Genomic DNA, 18234 nt, shown 5'->3' on the forward strand with positions numbered 1-18234 from the left:
TGTTAAACTTGTAGTGACCCTTGAAATACCAGCATCATCTTATTGAAGGCTTACATTGAGGTATTCAAAATAAAGAAAATGTGGTTAATTGGGTACCAGGTGCTGAGTTCAGCTCTAAAACTCCCTCATCTGGCTTTGGTTTAGGCCCCGTAATCAGCAATGAAATCACTTGTTTGTTATAGTGTATTTCTTTGTCTAGTGGGTTTCTTTGTCAGAGCTTTTGTTTATCCCTCATTAGTCACACCAGGATTGAAAGGTATCTCCCAGACCTGCACCTGTTGTAAATATTTTGGTCAATGCGTATAGCTGTCTTGTTGCTAGGATATAGAGTATAAGTGTATATACACTTATATACTGGTATTTTGGATGTAACCAGCACTAAGTGGCCTCTGGACTAATAAAGGAATGATTGTGTGGAAACTGAGTCATGGTAAATCTTGATAAAATTATTTCCAACAGGCCCCCTGGCTTCAGCAATTCCAGTGGACAGCTGTGCTGACTACACTCCACCTGTTCCTCTCACTGCTGTCACATCCCCTCTCCAGACACACTGCCTTAGAGCTTGCTCTATCGACTTTATGCTTCCCTCCCTTCTGTTAGGGGAATCCTCAGCTGCCTCTATAGGGAAGCTGAAGCAGCATAAACCCACCAAAGCCAAGGCAGAGGATCTGGTTCTAAAAAAATTCTTCTTCTAAGATTAGGAATTTGCCACTGTGTCCGTCCCCCCCCCAACGCCAACCCCACAGACATACTGTTGTGTACCTTGCTGTGTGTCAGTTCTCTGGATGGCTTCCAGCCTCCCCTCAGAGGTGGCTGCATTTCAAAGTTGCTGCGGGTATATAGTTGGTAAAATGTTTGGGGATCACAGTAACTGTAGCACTGAAGAATACTATTCACTATTATTACAGCGTGATGCTGTTTTCAGGCACTCGGGGCTCATAACTATTTTGTAAGAGTTTTCCCAGTAGTGAAACTTTCTTTGGTTTTATTTCTTGCCAGAGATGCCCTGGAATACCTCACTGATTTACATATATTGTAGGATAATGAATGAAAATGAATGGCTTGCCAAGTTATAAATCCATCAAGAGGTTCTGATGATATAAAGCTCAAGAGTAAAGCTTGACCAGTTCAAGAGCATGCGTTTGATTTAAAACTTGGCAATTGATTTATTAAAGCTTCACATAAAAGTTTTCATATGAAGAAAACCCAGTGTACCTTGGCTTTTTGCCCGTTCTGGGGGGAAAAAAAGTAAAAGAAAAGAATACGTTTTCAATGAGAGAAGCTTTGCTCATTGGTGCCACAAATGTAAAGGAGAAGTGTATTGGAAAGAAAGGTAGTTTAAAGTCAAAGGGGAAATTCCATTTGCTGGGAGATGTGTTTGGAGCTCAAGCAGTAGTCAAGCAATCAGCAGTGCTCTTTCCCTGACAGCGGAGAGAGGATGGAGGAGGAAGAAGTGAGCTCAAGGATGGACAGTAAAATGTCTTGATGACTGGGAGGAGCTGAGTACCCATAACACCTATTGAAGTCTGTGGGATATGCAAGGCTCAGCACTTCTCAGGATCAGGCCCACAGAAAATAAATCCATCAAATCCTTCACCAGATTGGGTAGGGAGGAAAAAGGGAGTATTGTGTTGAACGGAGAAAATGTAGGAACCCAGACTGATAGACAAGGATTTGTATGAATATTGTTCCCATTTTCAATCATACTGGTTTAGAAAAACAAAACCCAGCTTTTTCAGTTTTAAGTTGCAAGAAATGTCAGAAGAAAGGTTGTGGCCTATGACAACAACATCAAACTGACATTGACCAGATCTGCGGCTGGGATAAATCAGCATAAATTTATTGACTTTAATTGATTTCTGCTAATTTACAGCAGCTGGGGACCTGGCACATAGAAAGTAAAATACTAGCACTGTAAAAAAACAAAAGGACTGGGAAAAGATTATTTCTTTTTGTACCCATACATCCAGGGCTTCTTTGTTTAAGAGACTGTGATAACACCAGACAAGGTGCCTGCTGACAAGTAGCCCACTTCTGTCTCCTAGCATGAAACAGGGAAAATAATCGATCACTTTCCTCTAATGCTGAACAAGGTATTTTATTAGAATGAAGAAAACAGAATTATCCCCAAAGTTACTCTTTCTCTATGCTTCCCTGCAGAGTTTCTGCCTGGAGCCCCTACCTCACTCTGCCTGGCTTCCTGCCATAGATTTAACATTCCCCACAGCACCCTCCTACACACTGATAGTTATTTTACTCATACAAGTAGTCCCATTAAAGTTCGTGGGGCTACTCATGAGAGAAAGGGTGGCAGAATGTGGCCCAAGAGGAGAGACATCCCTCCACTCACCTCTAACAAAGGTTCCACTCAGGAACAGCAACTTAAAAGTTCACTGGATGAGCGTCCATAGAATCTTTACCAGCTGAAGCCTCGATGAGGCTGTGCTGTAATAGGCAATGCCCAGTTATCATTGGGAATGTGGTGTACTTTTGGGGTGGTGATTGTCCTTTGTGAGGATGCAGCAGATGGAAGGTTGTATCTTCTTTGCTCCACCACACGTTTCTGCTGGCAGAAACTGCCATGGGCCTTGAAGGGCATCAAGCCCACAGATGCTTCATTGGCAGGAACATCAGCTATAATATAATATGATATCATTGTGCTGCTTCTCAGCACATCAGCATCAACCCGAGGGAGTTTTCTGACAGCATCAGCTCTGAGTCTTATTAATCTCCCGTGTATGTGGCTGCAATGCAAGCAAGCATGGCACTAGTCACAGTAATCTTTACGATTAGTTTGTTTGCTCTGGAGAGGAAGGTATAGTGAAGAGGTAGCTAGAGGATTCACATATTGCCTCCCATGCTAAAAAATTATGATTAGCCCTCATGGAAACCTCTGCTCATGGTTTGTGATGAAAATAAATATCACAGAACTTTATACCCATCCTTCCTTCCCTGTACAAAATTCGGTGTTCTGTCCCTTTAATGAATGTTTGGATGGTATATCCAGGGCCAGCTTTAGGATTTGGGGGAATTTCAGCAAGATGATTCTTGGGAACCTCAAACCCTGAGGGTATGACCACACAGCAGCTCGAGGTGTAATTTCTACAACTGCTACACTTCTATGTGTAGCATTGTAGCCTGATAAAAGCTAGTGTGAGTACGCCTGCCTAAGTTGGAAATTTCACCTCCAGCTTGAGTGTAGCTTTACCCTAAGTCAGAAATGCCCTTTCAACCCAAATCCCCCTTGCCTTCATTTCTTCCAGACCACTAAACTCCACTCACTAAGCCCCAATTCAGAGTCCCTTTATTTTCTCACAGTCCCCTCCTTATTTATCTTGTGCCAGTTCTGTCTTATTTTCCTCCTGTTGCCAAGCAGCTTGGAAGTTTCAGGGATGCCCCTGCAAGCTTTGCTCACAAGTTTGTCAGTCACATGGGAGGAACTGAGTGCAAAGTCTGCTGGTGCAGCCAAGCAACAACAAAACAGACCACCAGCTATACAATACCAGCAGCAACACCAGCAAGGTGTGGCAGAGGAAGGAGTGTTCTAGGAGCTTCAGAAGAGGATAAGGTTGAGGAGAGGGGCAAGATAGCACATGGAGTAAGAATAAGATGTAGGAGGCAGCAGGGCAAGGTGCTTAGGTAGATTAGAAGTAAATGCTCCCCTGCTATGCTATCTTTTACAAACGCTTGCCACAGTGGGTGCTGGAAGGATGGGTGGTAGGACACAAAACCAAAATAACAAAAAGAAAAGATGCTTTCAGCATTCCCACTGTAAAAGTTGTTCCAGCACCACTGGCTGTTTGGGGAGATCCCCATTAGATCAGCATAGTTCAGTTTCTGCTTCACTTTCCTTGTTGGGTCCCTCAGATCTGTCATGGGGCTTCTTTTTACTATTTAAGTGCCTGTACCTCCATTCTGTTCAATTACCAGGAGGTATAATCTCCACTTTCATAAGTTCTGCACATAATTATTGGTTTATTTTATATTACCAACTAGTTTCTTGTCTACACTAGAGGAAACTGTGAAAAAAATGATCTCCGCTGTTTAACATCAGTTCACCTAAACTTGTGTGAGCAACATTAAAAGCCCTGTAAACTTTTCAGCACCATGTAATCTAGCTCTGATGGGAGCAAATTGAATCAGTCAAATGAATGTTGTAGCTTTCACTGGGCTGTTTACACTAGGCTCCCAAATTTTGCAAACAATAATTCAGGTGAACTGGACTTAGCAGAGGGAAATTTAAACAGAATGTGCCTCACGTATCAAGGCCTGAGCAGCATCATAAGGCAATTGTTACTTTGACAAGCTGTTTTGAGGCTATCTAGTCATGGATATCCTACAGATTTATGAAACTGAATCTGAATTAAAGAGAATCACTAGAACTGTGCCAAGGATGGGAGATCCATTTGATGAAGGAGTTAGAGATTTCAAAAATCTGTCTTGTTTCTGAATAAGAAGGAAAACTGAAAATTTCAAAGTTCTTGGTGAAGGAAAAAATTAAAAAAAAATCATTTGGAGTGGATTGAAAAGTTTCATTTTGAATTTGACTTTATTTATGTGTATTACATTATAAACATTTTGATCATTCATTTTGAAATGACCTCTCTCTTTTTTTTATTTTATTTTGTATTAAATTACATATTATAATACAAAATAAAATAAAAAAGATTCCAAAAGAAAAATAGTTTCAAAATTAAAAACTGACACTCTTCCCCACCCCATAATGTTGAAATGGGGTATTTTGACATGTTAAGATTTATTTTTCCTTCCGTTTCTTTCCTAAACAAAGTTCTGGCAAAATTGACCTCATTTCAAAGATTTTCCATTTCATTCCAGTGGCATTCCAATGGAATATGGTCCCATTGAAGGTTCTCTAACCAGCTCTAAGAACCACTGATGATTAGTTCTAAGCAGTTCTGAATGATTTCATCTGATTATGCACTACAGAATTCATCCTCTACTATAAGCAGTCTGGATGTCCTATTAACCTCAGACTTATCAACTGTGAAATCTCTCAGAAGCATTGCCAAAAATCTTTTACTAACTCATACTTCTATCATCTAAAAACATAGCTAGGCTGAGACAAGCCTACATCTTGTTGGCCCATTTACCACAGTGTGGTCTTCCAGGTGAGGTTTCTAGTGAAGGGAGGGAGCTGAGCCAGGAAGAGGAGATGGGATAAGGTCTCCAGAGGGAAGACACAGAGGACAGAGAGAGAGAGAGAGACTTTCCAGAAGATGATTCCATGGTGGGAAAAACTAAAGTATTGAGAATTCATTGTGGCTTTAACACCTTGCAGTTTTGATAGGTGAATCAGGTGCCAGTTTACATTCAAGGAGACATTAGCAGAGTGGAATTTTTATAAACTCTCAGTGCTGGCTTGAACATTACTAATTTAACTGCTAAAAAGAAATCCTTTTTTCATCCATGCAGGAAAGCACAGGCTTTCACAGAGTTCCTGGGCATGTGGGTAGTGTGCTTCCTATACCATCTCTTAAAATAATCCAGCAGGCTTGTGTGTGTGTGTGTGTGTGTGCGCGTGTGCATGTGAGTGCATGTGTGTGTAAGAGAGAGGGCGGGTGGGAGAAAGCAAGCCATAGTGCATCTTGCATGCCAGGATTCTAGGAAGAAATTGTCTCTGCTATCTCCAAGTGCGGAAACTGTGACTGGCCTTTGGGTGAGAAGCTCCAGTGTGGGAGAAGGCTCCATGCACTCTGTCCCATTTGATATACTGTGACCATGCACAATCTTGGCCCTAAATTAATAACTTACTATTCATCATTTCTATTGAAAATACATTAATTTTAAATAAACATAATTACATAGTGATTTAATAGACCTTGCAAGGGTGCATTTTCACTCTGATGCGTGCCTTTCCCATTAATGCTGGAAGTTGCAGTCCATTGTATTCATTGGGGGGATGGGTGTTAATAAATCCATTAGCCTGGATATGTGATTTCACTAGAGAAAGATGAGAACTGTAAGTGCTGATGAAGCAAATGGAGAGAGATTATTGAGCTGAGGAACATAATTATTACAGTTGTAATAGCTCTTTATGTTACCTTTTTAATGCATCTGAATATTTTCCATGCATTATAATGATATATTACATTTAAATAGCACTTTTCAGTGGGAAAGGATTATCAAAGTGTTTTTGCATTTTGTTATAAGGCACTTCAACCACCACCGAAAAGCAACTGGTTCTTGGGAGAGACAAGGTAATTCATTAAAACAATGCTCAGCAACTCTACTTCCTGTTCTAAACAGTATAAAAGATCATTTGAAACTGCTAGCTAATACAGGAAGGCAGATGTGGCTTGATTTGAAATATATGGGCTTAATTTGCTCAAAATTATATAGTTCAGCTATTCCTTTGGCATCTATATGCAGAGGATAAGTGACACTCTTCAAGAAAGAGTTTTACAAAAGATGCTCAAGAAGATCATTACAAAATGAATAGGAATTGACTGCAGGTTATTTTTGCCTTTTTTTTAAATGTTAAAAGCAAAGAACTCAGGGCTTGTATTCTCAAAGGTACTTGAAGCTTTAACACTCTCATGCCACCTAATCTTTCTGTCACTGCAATGTGAAAATGCATCTTGCCTTGATTAATATTCTATTAATCCATGACAAAGTACCCATATCACTCACAAGCTTACATTCTCGGCAAGTTCCTGAGATATGCCTCATTAACTGGATTACTTGTTTGATCTGAACATTGTCATACAGTTCTGTTGACAGCTAGGATGCCTTGCATTGGATTGCACAGTAAATGGTCTTTATTAATGTCAGCTCCTTGATGTAATGTCTTTCCAGAACTCTCTCCAGTCTATGGAACGTAGCCCAAGGTCAAACACTTTGTGAATGTAAATGTTGGTTTCTTGTCTGAGTTATTATATTATTTTAGGTAACCTTTGATCTGCCTTCAAGATAAAATAAATACGAAAATGTATGTGTTGAATGGATCTTTTTCTTTACAGAGGCAAAAATATGTTAATCTGTACTAACTTTTTTTACTTATAACTTCTAAGAGAATGTAATGCTGGTCAAAGGTAGGATTTTGACAGCCCTCAGACTAAAATCATCAATATTCTACTGATCAGATAGAACATGGTCAATGGCAGCCCAATTTATCTCTCAAAAAGAGCAACGCAATCATAAATAATAATAAATAAATAAATACTGGAGATATACCAATCTCCTAGAACTGGAAGGGACCTTGAAAGGTCATCATCAAGTCCAGCCCCCTGCCTTCACTAGCAGGACCAATCTTTGCCCCAGATCCCTAAGTGGCCTTCAAGGATTGAACTCATAATCCTGGGTTTAGCAGGCCAAAGCTCAAACCACTGAGCTATCCCTCCCCCCAAATTAAATAATCCTACCTTTAATTTGTATCACAGTTAATAGGAGACTTTCTAATAACTTTAGTGTGAGTTGGATCAAAACCCAAGTAGACACCAGACATTGGTTTGGCATTCTCTGTTCCTGGATAATTTTGACTCCTCTGCTGAACCTTCTGTGACTTGAAGTTACTTAATGAGATATAGTCCTGGATAAAAGTGTTGAATGGGAAGTCTAATTCTAAACCAGAATCAGACCCAAATTTTGCACCCTTTCTCTACCATGGGCAAAACCAAAACTTCCTATCCAAATAATTAACCACTGGAACAACGCATAGAGGGTTGTGGTGGATTCTCCATTATTGACCATTTTTAAAATCAAGATTGTAAGTTTTTAAGATATGCTCTCGTTCAAAAAGTAATTATTTTATATCCAGTGTTGTACAGGAGTTCAAACTAGATGATCACAATGGTCACTTTTGGCCTTGGAATCTATGAACAACCCCTGCACTTTGTGATTTCAGTCTGGATCCAGATCTGAATTTTGAAATTCAAGTCCCATGTCTAAGTGTAACTTAAAAAAAAATCAATTGGTGTTTATTTTTTTATAATATTTTTTACTTCAGTGGGCTCATGGGCCCTGAAAACCTATTTGCAATTTTGCACCCTTGTGAAATAAATAAGAATGATTATCTCCGTATTTTAGAGAGGAAAAAAATAGGTTTATTGAGAGAACTGGGATTCAGATGTAGAAATTCTGGCTTTTAGTCCCATAGTTAGTGGTTAAAATCAAAGTCTCAATAGTTTTGATTGGGTTTATTTATAGTATATCCTCAGGGCATGGAATAATAAAGAAACTACTAGTTCTTTTATCTCATTTCACTTTTATTAAGCTGACAACTTTTACTGAATAGATGGAAGAACAGTAAGAGCCCAATTCTATGCTGATTTATACCCCATGCAATTGAAGTCAACAAAGTGCACGTAGTATAGATCAGCACAGAATGCGGTCCCAAGATCTCATTGACAATATATAAATATGCCCGAAAGTCTAGCAATACATCTGCCTCATCTATCATGAAGCAGAGTCAATTTATTTGGATCAAAGTTGCAGCCATATGATGGACACTCTTACTAAACCTATTACCTCTACAAAGGGTCATTTTTGGGTCACAAAGCTACAGAGTAATGGTTAACACCTTGCATCTAAACATAGGCCTGTTCTGTAACAAAGTGAATCCATCTCATGGAAGGCTGCTCAACAACAGCGATAACCCCATTGCAGTCTGTTAAATAATACATACAGTAATAAAGCCTACCACTTCTATACAGAATAGATCTCAAAACTTTAAAAGCTGGACAAGTATAATCCCCATTTTTACAGTATGAAAAGGGGGACACAGTCAGCCTCTATCAGTCAGACCCAATGGGTGAAATCCTGGTTCCACTGAAGTCAGTGGTAAAACCCCCCCTGACTTCAGTGGGGCTAGGATTTTACCTATTGTCTCCCAACTGCCAGTTGTTTGCTCTAACCCCTGTACCATTCTGCTACTCCATGTTCACCCTAATGGAACAATAAGGTGAAGATAGCTGAAATACACTCTGAATCTGGTCCTATGAGAGCATTACTATCAGCAGAATAAGGCATTACCTTTATTAGCCAGCTGGCCACTAAAAAGATTCTGCTTTTCTACCTCATAGCATTATGTAGGGTATCACACCTTGTAATAGCTATAGAAGTTGTCCTCCAGCAAAGAGAAAATTGTTTTGGTCAGCAAGCTCTGACCTATAGCGATCAGGTCTGAATTGCATTTGACTTGCCTACAGTGCCCCAGCTACCTTATCAATGCCAGAAGTAGTCTAGGAAATAGAGCTGGTAGCTAAGGGCTGTTTTAGCACTATAAAAATATTGCTAAGCAAGCCCACTGGATATTACTGTAATCAACACACTATGAATCAAGAGTCTGAGCAGGTTTCTATGCCCAGAAAAATTGAACTCAGGATAGAAAAAAATATCTGCTACAATTGTGCAAAAAAGGACAGATGAGTATAAAACTTTCCAAATTCGATTTAATACTTAATTGTGCTCTTGTAACACTGACACTACTGATTAGATATTATATCACATATTAATATACAATTTTAATTGGAGGAGATATTACATTTACAGAAAATAGATACTCTTTTTAAAGTAGAGAATAAAATTTGTAATTCCCTGTGAAACTACCAAAATACCTTTCATAATAAGTGTTCTATAAATAAACATTTATGATCAGAATATGTACAGGGTAATTACTGTGTAGTATGTCTGAATAACTGTGGGTTAAGATAACTGTATTAATCTTTCAGAGAAACATTTGTCAGATTATATGTTAGGTATTTTCCACTTTTTGAGGAATGTACAGGGAGTAGTTGGAGAATAAATGAGTGTGGAATATTGTAGCTAAATAGTCATCTATACTCTATTGTACTATGACCCTGATTCAAAGCCCATTAAACTAAATGCAAAGATTCCCATTGGTTTCAATGGGCTATGGATCAGGCTCTATAGAAATGTCATAAATCAGATGACATGTAAATTGTCTCTTGCCATAGCCAAGATTTAGTTTAAAAATGAATGAAAGGAACCTTATTTTAAAAGATGATTGTAAATAAAGAGGATAATTTACTAGTACAGTTTGATCCTGATACAATGACCTAATCTGACACAATGTGATTCAATTTGTCTCTTATAAACAAATGGAGAGAATCATTCATGATATTATTTTCATGCATGATGTTATTTTCTCTTTGGAATAAATATTAAGAGCCAAATCCTTGGCTTCTGTTCATTGTCCAAACAAACAGGGTTTGCACAGGGGTTGAGCTGGGTCAGAATACCTACCTCTGTCCTTTCTGCCCTCTCAGGTCTGCAGGCCAGCTGTGGAACTCCTCAGTTCCATGATTGCCATTATAACCTTTGTTCTGTCACCACTATGATCTGTTGCTGGAGGAACATGAATTGGCTGGTGGATCGGTTTAGTTGCATATACAGCAGTTCAGTCCCCGTCCCTCCTTAGCACTCATTGAAAGCCCCCATTGTGTTGCTGGAGAGAGTCACCCTGGAGTACAGCTCTGTGATGTTCAGAGGAGCAAAGTTCCACTTTGCAGCTTCTCTGTAACCTCTCCCCTCTCAAGGCTGTTCAGGTGAATTCATGGCCATGTGCGGGAAAGGCTAGGATTTAGCAATAAACAGTTACAACAAAGGAGTTCCAAATAATGACCGATAACAGTGAGCTTTCATAAGAATGCTATTTTTCTTGAGTATGGTGTCCTTTATTTTTCTGAATTAAAAGTTAATTGAGTAACTCCACTGAAAACAAAAGATGGGTAGTGTAGTGACTAAAAAACAAGAACTAACCTAAATCTCCACTCAAAACTCCACCTGAATCCGAACCAAACCTTGGTTTTCTGCTTAGAAATGATGGAGTAGAAATGTAAAAAACAAAACACCCCAAAGACTACTGGGAATTTTAGGACTATGTTACCTATGATATACAAAGGGCCCTGTCCATCCCAGGGGTCCATATTTGCCCACCTGAAACACCAGCCATAGGGCCAGTTACAGGCAGACCTGGATGGAGCACTGAATATCTTAGTTAGCACAGGCTGTACAAATTTAAGGCCTTAGAGTTCATATTGTAAGCTTTTAGGGGCTGAACTGTTTTTTGGTGTGTGTGTGTGTGTGTGTGTGTGTGTGTGTGTGTGTGTGTGTGTGTGTGTACAGTGCCCAGCACAATGGATCTTTGATCTCTAAGTGCTGCACTAGTGCAAATATTAAATAAGATATGTCTGTGTTGGAATCTGGATATACCAGAAGTCAGGAGAACAGATTCTTTCTAGAGGTTTTGCAGACCAGTTAATTAGCTTAAGTTATTTAAACAGATGAGAAAAAATATCTGAATTTTGGGGACTTATCTAAACTGAAACAAGCCTCTGAACTTTTAAAACTTTACCTTCTCTACTGAAAATCCTCATACACCAGACAGTAGGGCTACTGCTACTACAACAAAAATGATCAAAATAACTTTAAGTGGCATTTTCTCCTAGTTGAAGAAAACCTTCTAGAGTATTTATAGAACACCTTTTAGATTTATTTATGTATGCTCAAAGTGAAATATGCCACTGAAGTTTACAAAACATTCAGTTTCCTGGGTATAAGCTTGCTGAAATGGCTAAAATGTAATTTTAGATCCCTGGTGAATAATTTAATAACCTGAATAGTAAAAAGATTTTCTGCTTCTTTCTTAAGTTTCTCTTTAGTTTTCTGCTTTCTTATTACTAGATTTTTATCATTAAAATATAAATAAAATGGTTTCTATATTTACCTGAATAAGTCAATTATTTTTTTTTAAATGAATTACCACCACAGTCATGTGGGGCTTGTCTTCCAGTTAATATTACCCTCCCAATTTAATAAAATTCTGCAGTCCTTACTCAAGTGAAATTTCCATTGTTTGGCCTCTAATCTTTTACTGTGTCATTTTCTTGACATAACATTACCACCTCCTGGAAATATGTGATTTCCCCCCCACCCTTTACCTACTTCTTCAGTAGCGTTCATAGAGTATTTTTAGATGCATTCCCCGCCCCCTGAAAAATTTTGAAAATAGAAAAAAAATTTCAAAGTTTTCAAAAGGGAAATAATTTTTGGTTTAGATAATTTTAATGATTGACAAAAACTGAAAATGTTCAGTTTCTTAAAATAAAATAACTTTCCAAACCACAGAGAGAAATAGCTGAAGTGAGTGCATCAAGTATTTATGTCCATGCTCTTGCAGTCAATGAATTTGGAATACATCACATAACATGTTTTAAAACTAAAAATAAGTCTGAAAACAAACCAAAAAAAAGTTACAATTTTATTCAGAGCCAAAAAGCTTTTGCAAAAACATGTTTGAAATGTGAATGAATTTTTTCATTGAAAAATAGCACAATTTTTTGACCAGTTCTACTAATTCTTAATTCAATAAGAAGCTCATAAAAAAGAATTCTTTGCATCTTTCTCTTGCTGTTAAACATGTGTCTTCATATATAAATCTATTCATGTCCCTCCCACCACACACCCATAATCATTCTTTACAGAAATTAAGGGGAATATCTTTACCATCACCAAAACCTCCCTAAACAATATTAAATGTTAATCCTGAGCTTCAGAACAATCCTGAAAAGAAGGTCATCTTTTGCCCACCTGCCAAGCAAATGCATAAGGGCAACGAGAGTTCCAGTGGTCTCCACCATCTATGCTTCTTCTTGGAACACAGGAACTACTGTTTCCTAATGCTGCTACAGATACTTGCCATCCCAAAGGTTGCCAGGTAGAGGTGAGACCTTAGACTGAATTTTCTTTATAAGTTCCGTGAGGCTAGACAGGAGACCACGTGCATCTATGTGGTCCACAGTCTCTCTGTGGCTGCTGGCAGTAAGCTGTGAAGTGTGAAGGAGGACACTTAGCTCCCAATTTCCATGTGGGAAAAGGGAAAGCCATGCATGGAGGGTTAGACAAAATGGGGGAGAAATCATCAGACCACAGGCTAGTCATTGCACAGCATCTCTTTCCCAGCATCAGAGAATTTGCCAAGACCAACCATCAGACATGCCAATTAGGCTCTTACAAATGATGAGGAGTTTTCACTGGGCTCACCCAGCAATTCCCTCAGGTGTCTAAGAAAAGGTATAGTTCTTTCTTAGCTGAGGTAAGAACCATAAGCAGTTTATGGCCCATGTTACTGGACTCTTTCTATTAGTTCTAGTCCACATGCCAGCTGGAGGAAGAAAGAAAATTGGTGGATTGGGAAAACTGGATGAACTAAAGAAGGAACTAAGCCCGCAGTACTTTCAAATTATGAGAAGTTGAGGTCACTCTCTGAGCAAAACAAGGGTGATCAGTAGATGAGGGAGTCTCCATCCACTCCACTCCGGCACAAAAACAAACCCTTGAGTTATTTTTCCCTACTAGACATTACACAGAGAAGTTATTACAGTCCTGGAGCTCTTGTAATTCTTGCTGGCTGATTCTGCCGAGTCCTGTGAGTAGCAAACCACTGCTAGGTGTCTATTATTAGGCTATTATTATCCTGTCTTGCCTGCCTCCAAACCAACATCCATACCCTTCTAGTCTTGTGGAGTTGCAGGAACGTGCAGGACTGGTCTGTAACATTTAGTATAGGTTTCTCTCTCTCTTTTTTAGAGTACAAGATTTTTGTTTGCAGTAATTTTTTGGTTTATTTTTTTACTACCAACTCACTTTTCCACCAGGCATTTTATCCTGTAAAATAAACATTCTAAACAGAAGCTATAACAAATGAAATCAGTGGAGCAGAGATTATAAAGAATCTAGGGATATCTAATCAGTCCATTCATCACTGTCACATAAATCTCCCAAAGCAGCTTCAAAAATCCCAGCATGCATGTATTCTTTTGGGAACTCTTTTTCATTGTTTTCTGCCAACGAATCAGCAAAATAATCTATTCATGACATTATGTTCATTTTGAATTAAGCTGAAAAATGAGGACACACAGAAAGTGACTCCTGCAAGAATTGCCTAGTAGTTTCTTCTTACCGGAGGAAGTGATTTTTGAATTAAAGTGTCCCACTTTATCTTCTTTATGGAAAAAAATGTGTGTTTATAAATTATACCACCACAGGTCTGTATTTTCTTTCCACTTACATTTGAAATATAAATGTCCACAGAATGCAGCACAAAAAAAATAAATCCAAACATTTTTATTTATTTTTGCCACTTGTTCAAGCTCTCTTTTGTGTCCTTAAGAGAAACTGGCTTTTGAAATTAAAAGCTGACTTTTACTATATATATTTTTAATTAAGGTACAGTACATACAACTGAGTAATGAAGAGCCTCCACACTTCTTAAAGGATTTAGTTCAGCCCATCGTAAAGAGAGAAGGCCAGCAATGAAGGACTATTTTACATCCTAAATGTTCCAAGAGTTTAATTACACCTCTACCTTGATATAACGCTGTCCTCGGGAGTCAAAAAGATCTTACCGCGTTATTGGTGAAACCGTGTTATATCGAACTTGATTTGATCCACCAGAGTGCACAGTCCTGCTCCCCGGAGCACTGCTTTACTGCGTTATATCCAAATTTGTATTATATTGAGGTAGAGGTGTATTAGTTATTTTCATTACCATAGCAACTACTCGTCCCCATCATCCCATTGTGCTAGGTGCTGTGCAGACATAGAACAAAATGATAGTCCCTTCTCCAAAGAGCTGTTCAGATCTTTAATTTTTCCTTCTACTGTATACTGGTAGGATAGGATAAATGAATCAATTTTAAAAAACAAAAAACAAAAATACCACACATTTCCAGCATCCCTTTAATTTTAATTGAAATTTTGGCCTCTTGGCTTTAAAATGTGTAAAAACAGATGTCGGAGCCATACAGTAGTTTAAAAGAAATGTTACTAGAGCCCAGATACTCACTTAACCCACTGCATCCAGATGTTCTTCATTTTAAACATGTGCGTAGTTCCCCTGAAGCCAGTGAGGTGCTGACATGCTTGAAGTTAGGAACAAGTCATACCTTGTAGAATCGGAGAAGTAGACAGTTTGTCCAGCTTTATCTTGTCTATTTAGATTGTAAGCTCTTGGGGCAGGGAACATCTACTACTCCGTGTTTGTACAGGGCCTAGCATAACAGGCACTATTCTAGGTTGGCCCTTACGCACTACCATAATAAATATGATTGATAATACTTTGTAAATGCAGTTAGGCGCCAGATTCACTTACACCATGTCTGATTTTGTTCCCTCATCTCTTTTTCCTTGGGAATATTAGCAAGCACATTGGGATTGGGGAGGCGAAGGTAAAAAACAATCTAGCTGTGCTCCATAATTGTGCATATAGCATCATTACAGGCTTGACTGCATTGTTCTGATACTCCTTCCTTGACCTGTGTTTCCTGAAGATTGAACACCACATGTGAACACAGAACCAAATTTTTAGCACTTCTGGGCCACCCACCCTCAAATTTGAAAATGACCCCATTCTAAGAGTGCCCCAGACTGAGAGCTGCCTTTTCCAGAGGCACATCCGAATAGCCCAGCTTAAAAATTGCCCTCCCCTTCTCTTAATACTTGCTTTCTGTTTACACACAATTACTTTTATTGCAAGGGTGTCAAACTTACAGCATTATACTGAGTAGCCATGTGAGCTAACTGCTGATATGGAACCCTTCTGGTTTACTCTGGCTGTAACCAGACCCAAAATATCTTCCCCAGGAGGGGTAACATTTGCTCTCTTGAATAAATAATGAAAAAAGCCATTATAAAAATTAAAATGTAGATTCATTTGGCTCTTCAGTGTGCCAATACACTATTGTGGTTATCATCCTCTGGGGCTCTGTACCAGAACTAGAGGGAGATGAGGCACTTCTCCCCACCCTCCACCCCCAGTGGTTTTCACAGCAATTTACTGACAGCAGAAGAATATGGAGACTTGGGAATCCTGGGTTCTATTCCAGGCTCTGAGGAAGTGTTCTCTAGTGATTAGAGATCCTCCTGTCCCTGGCCCCTCCAGCCTGTCTTTGGTTCTGTCTCCATATTCCCCCCTTCCCTCATCAAAGTTCCCCCATATCTCCTCACCTTTTCCCCAGTTCCTCCAACCCACCTCACCCCAACTTCCCTGTCCCAGTGTCCCCACCCATTGTCCCTCTCTCCATTCACCACCCCACAGGGTAGGCTCCTCAGGTCTGCCTTTCAATGAGGCAGTTTTCACTTCATTTTCCCAGGGTGCCAGTAGGGGGAGCATTAAGAGCACAGGAGGGACAGTCTCCTTGCTCTCAGTTCTAGTGCCCAGTGCTATAATGGCTTGCAGCTGCCAGGAGTAGCAATTGCAGGACAAGTGCTTCTCAGTCTCTGCAACCCCAGGCTGTAGAATGAAGCTGCCAAACCCTAAAAAGTCTTCCCTGAGTGTGTGTCCACTAAGACTTTTCAAAGGCTCATAACTTGGCCAAATTTGGGAGTATTTTCACAACAGCTAAAGGCATGTCCCTCACACAAAGGCCACCCTCCTCTCCACCCCCAACAAATTTAAAGCCTAGAACTTTTCACCTAAAGAGTTGTAAGGAATTTCAACATGGGCAAAACAATGTATTTTCCCCTATGAATGGTGGAACCGTTTTTGACTAAATATTTTTGGAAAAATTCAGCAGAGGCCGACCTCCGGAATGACAAATTTCAGCAGAACGGTTACATTTTTGCAGAGTTGTAAGTAACTGAAAACAAGGTCTGACAACAGAAAGGTCAGGCAGCCAACCAGCATTGCTACTTTACCATCTATAATTTTAAGTTGCCTAACAATTTCCGTTATAGGACCCAGTTTTTCAGTTGTTTCTTCCAAACGTCACACTTTTTCTTTTCTGAGGGTTTTTTATTCCTGTGTTTAGGATCCCAGAGAAAAAACAAATTCAGGATTTATTACCACAACAGTAATAATTTGCATTTCTGTAGGTCTTTCAGTAGACCATCCTGAAGTGTTTTATAGGTCAATAAACTGCATATTAACTAGTGGGCTGAATATATGCTGGCAAACACAATGTGCACAGCAACAGCCCACACAATTGTGAGTATTATTACTGCTGAATAGTCTATTGTGGCAGCAAATGGCACTGTTGGCCTAGACCAGGGGTAGGCAACCTATGGCACGTGTGCCAAAGGTGGCATATGAGCTGATTTTCAGTGGCACTCACACTGCCCAGGTCCTGGCCACCGGTCCGGGGGCTCTGCATTCTAATTAAATTTTAAATGAAGCTTCTTAAACATTTTAAAAACCTTATTTACTTTACATACAACAATAGTTTACTTATATATTATAGGCTTATAGAAAGAGACCTTCTAAAAACATTAAAAATGTATTACTGGCACACAAAACCTTTAATTAGAGTGAATAAATGAAGACTTAGCACACCACTTCTGAAAGGTTGCCGACCCCTGGCCTAGACAGTATCCCTTGATCTTTTCCAATTAATGGCAAAAATTCTTTAACTTTCTCCTGAATAATCAACGTAACAGCCGATGGGAGTCCTTTTAATAGACGGTAGTAAAGCTACATTCTGTCATAACACTGAGATAACAGTAGATAAGATATTCAGAGCTATTTCAAAAGCCAAACAAGGTTCAAATACTCCCTTTCACACACACACCCCATGTTTATTGTTCTCTTTTGCTGTTATTTTATACATCACTTTATATGTGGTGGGTTATCGTTGGAGTTATCTTACAGCACAAAGTATTCCTGGGCAGACAACAACTGACAAGGTAATACTTTCAGCTGATTTCAGACAATCAAAGCACGGTTCCAATATGTGAAATAGTCTGCAGAAAATGTCAATTCAATAAAGCGAAAGAATCTGTGCAAATTAGGGGCCTGCTTGTACTTCCACTGGAGTCAGTAAGATTTCTATGACTGAATTCTATGTGAGTAGGATCTAGTTTTAGTATAGTGTGTGTTTGTCTGGCTTATGTACAGTCTTGTCTTTTCTACTTCTTTTCCATCCATTTCTTCCTACTATGGATGGAAAAATACTAAACTAAATTAAGAAAAGGTGAAGATAAGTGCTGTAGGGACCCCTGCCAGCTGTCCATATTAACTGGCATCAGCATCTGCATCTGAAAAGCGCTGCTAAAACAAAAACAGATGTCACATGTACAGTGATTGTACTCAAACTTTTCACACTCTATATGTTATACTTTTTGGAGGAAGAAGGGGCAGAGAAAGCAAAATCAGTGGGATGGGGCAAGGAGACGATTTTTTCCTCCTTAGAGTAAAGAAGCTGTCAAGGTTCCTTCCCCACTCTGAACTTTAGGGTACAGATGTGGGGACCTGCATGA

The sequence above is a fragment of the Mauremys mutica genome, chromosome 2 (genome assembly GCF_020497125.1).
Source record: "Mauremys mutica isolate MM-2020 ecotype Southern chromosome 2, ASM2049712v1, whole genome shotgun sequence".
Taxonomy (NCBI): Eukaryota; Metazoa; Chordata; order Testudines; family Geoemydidae; genus Mauremys; species Mauremys mutica.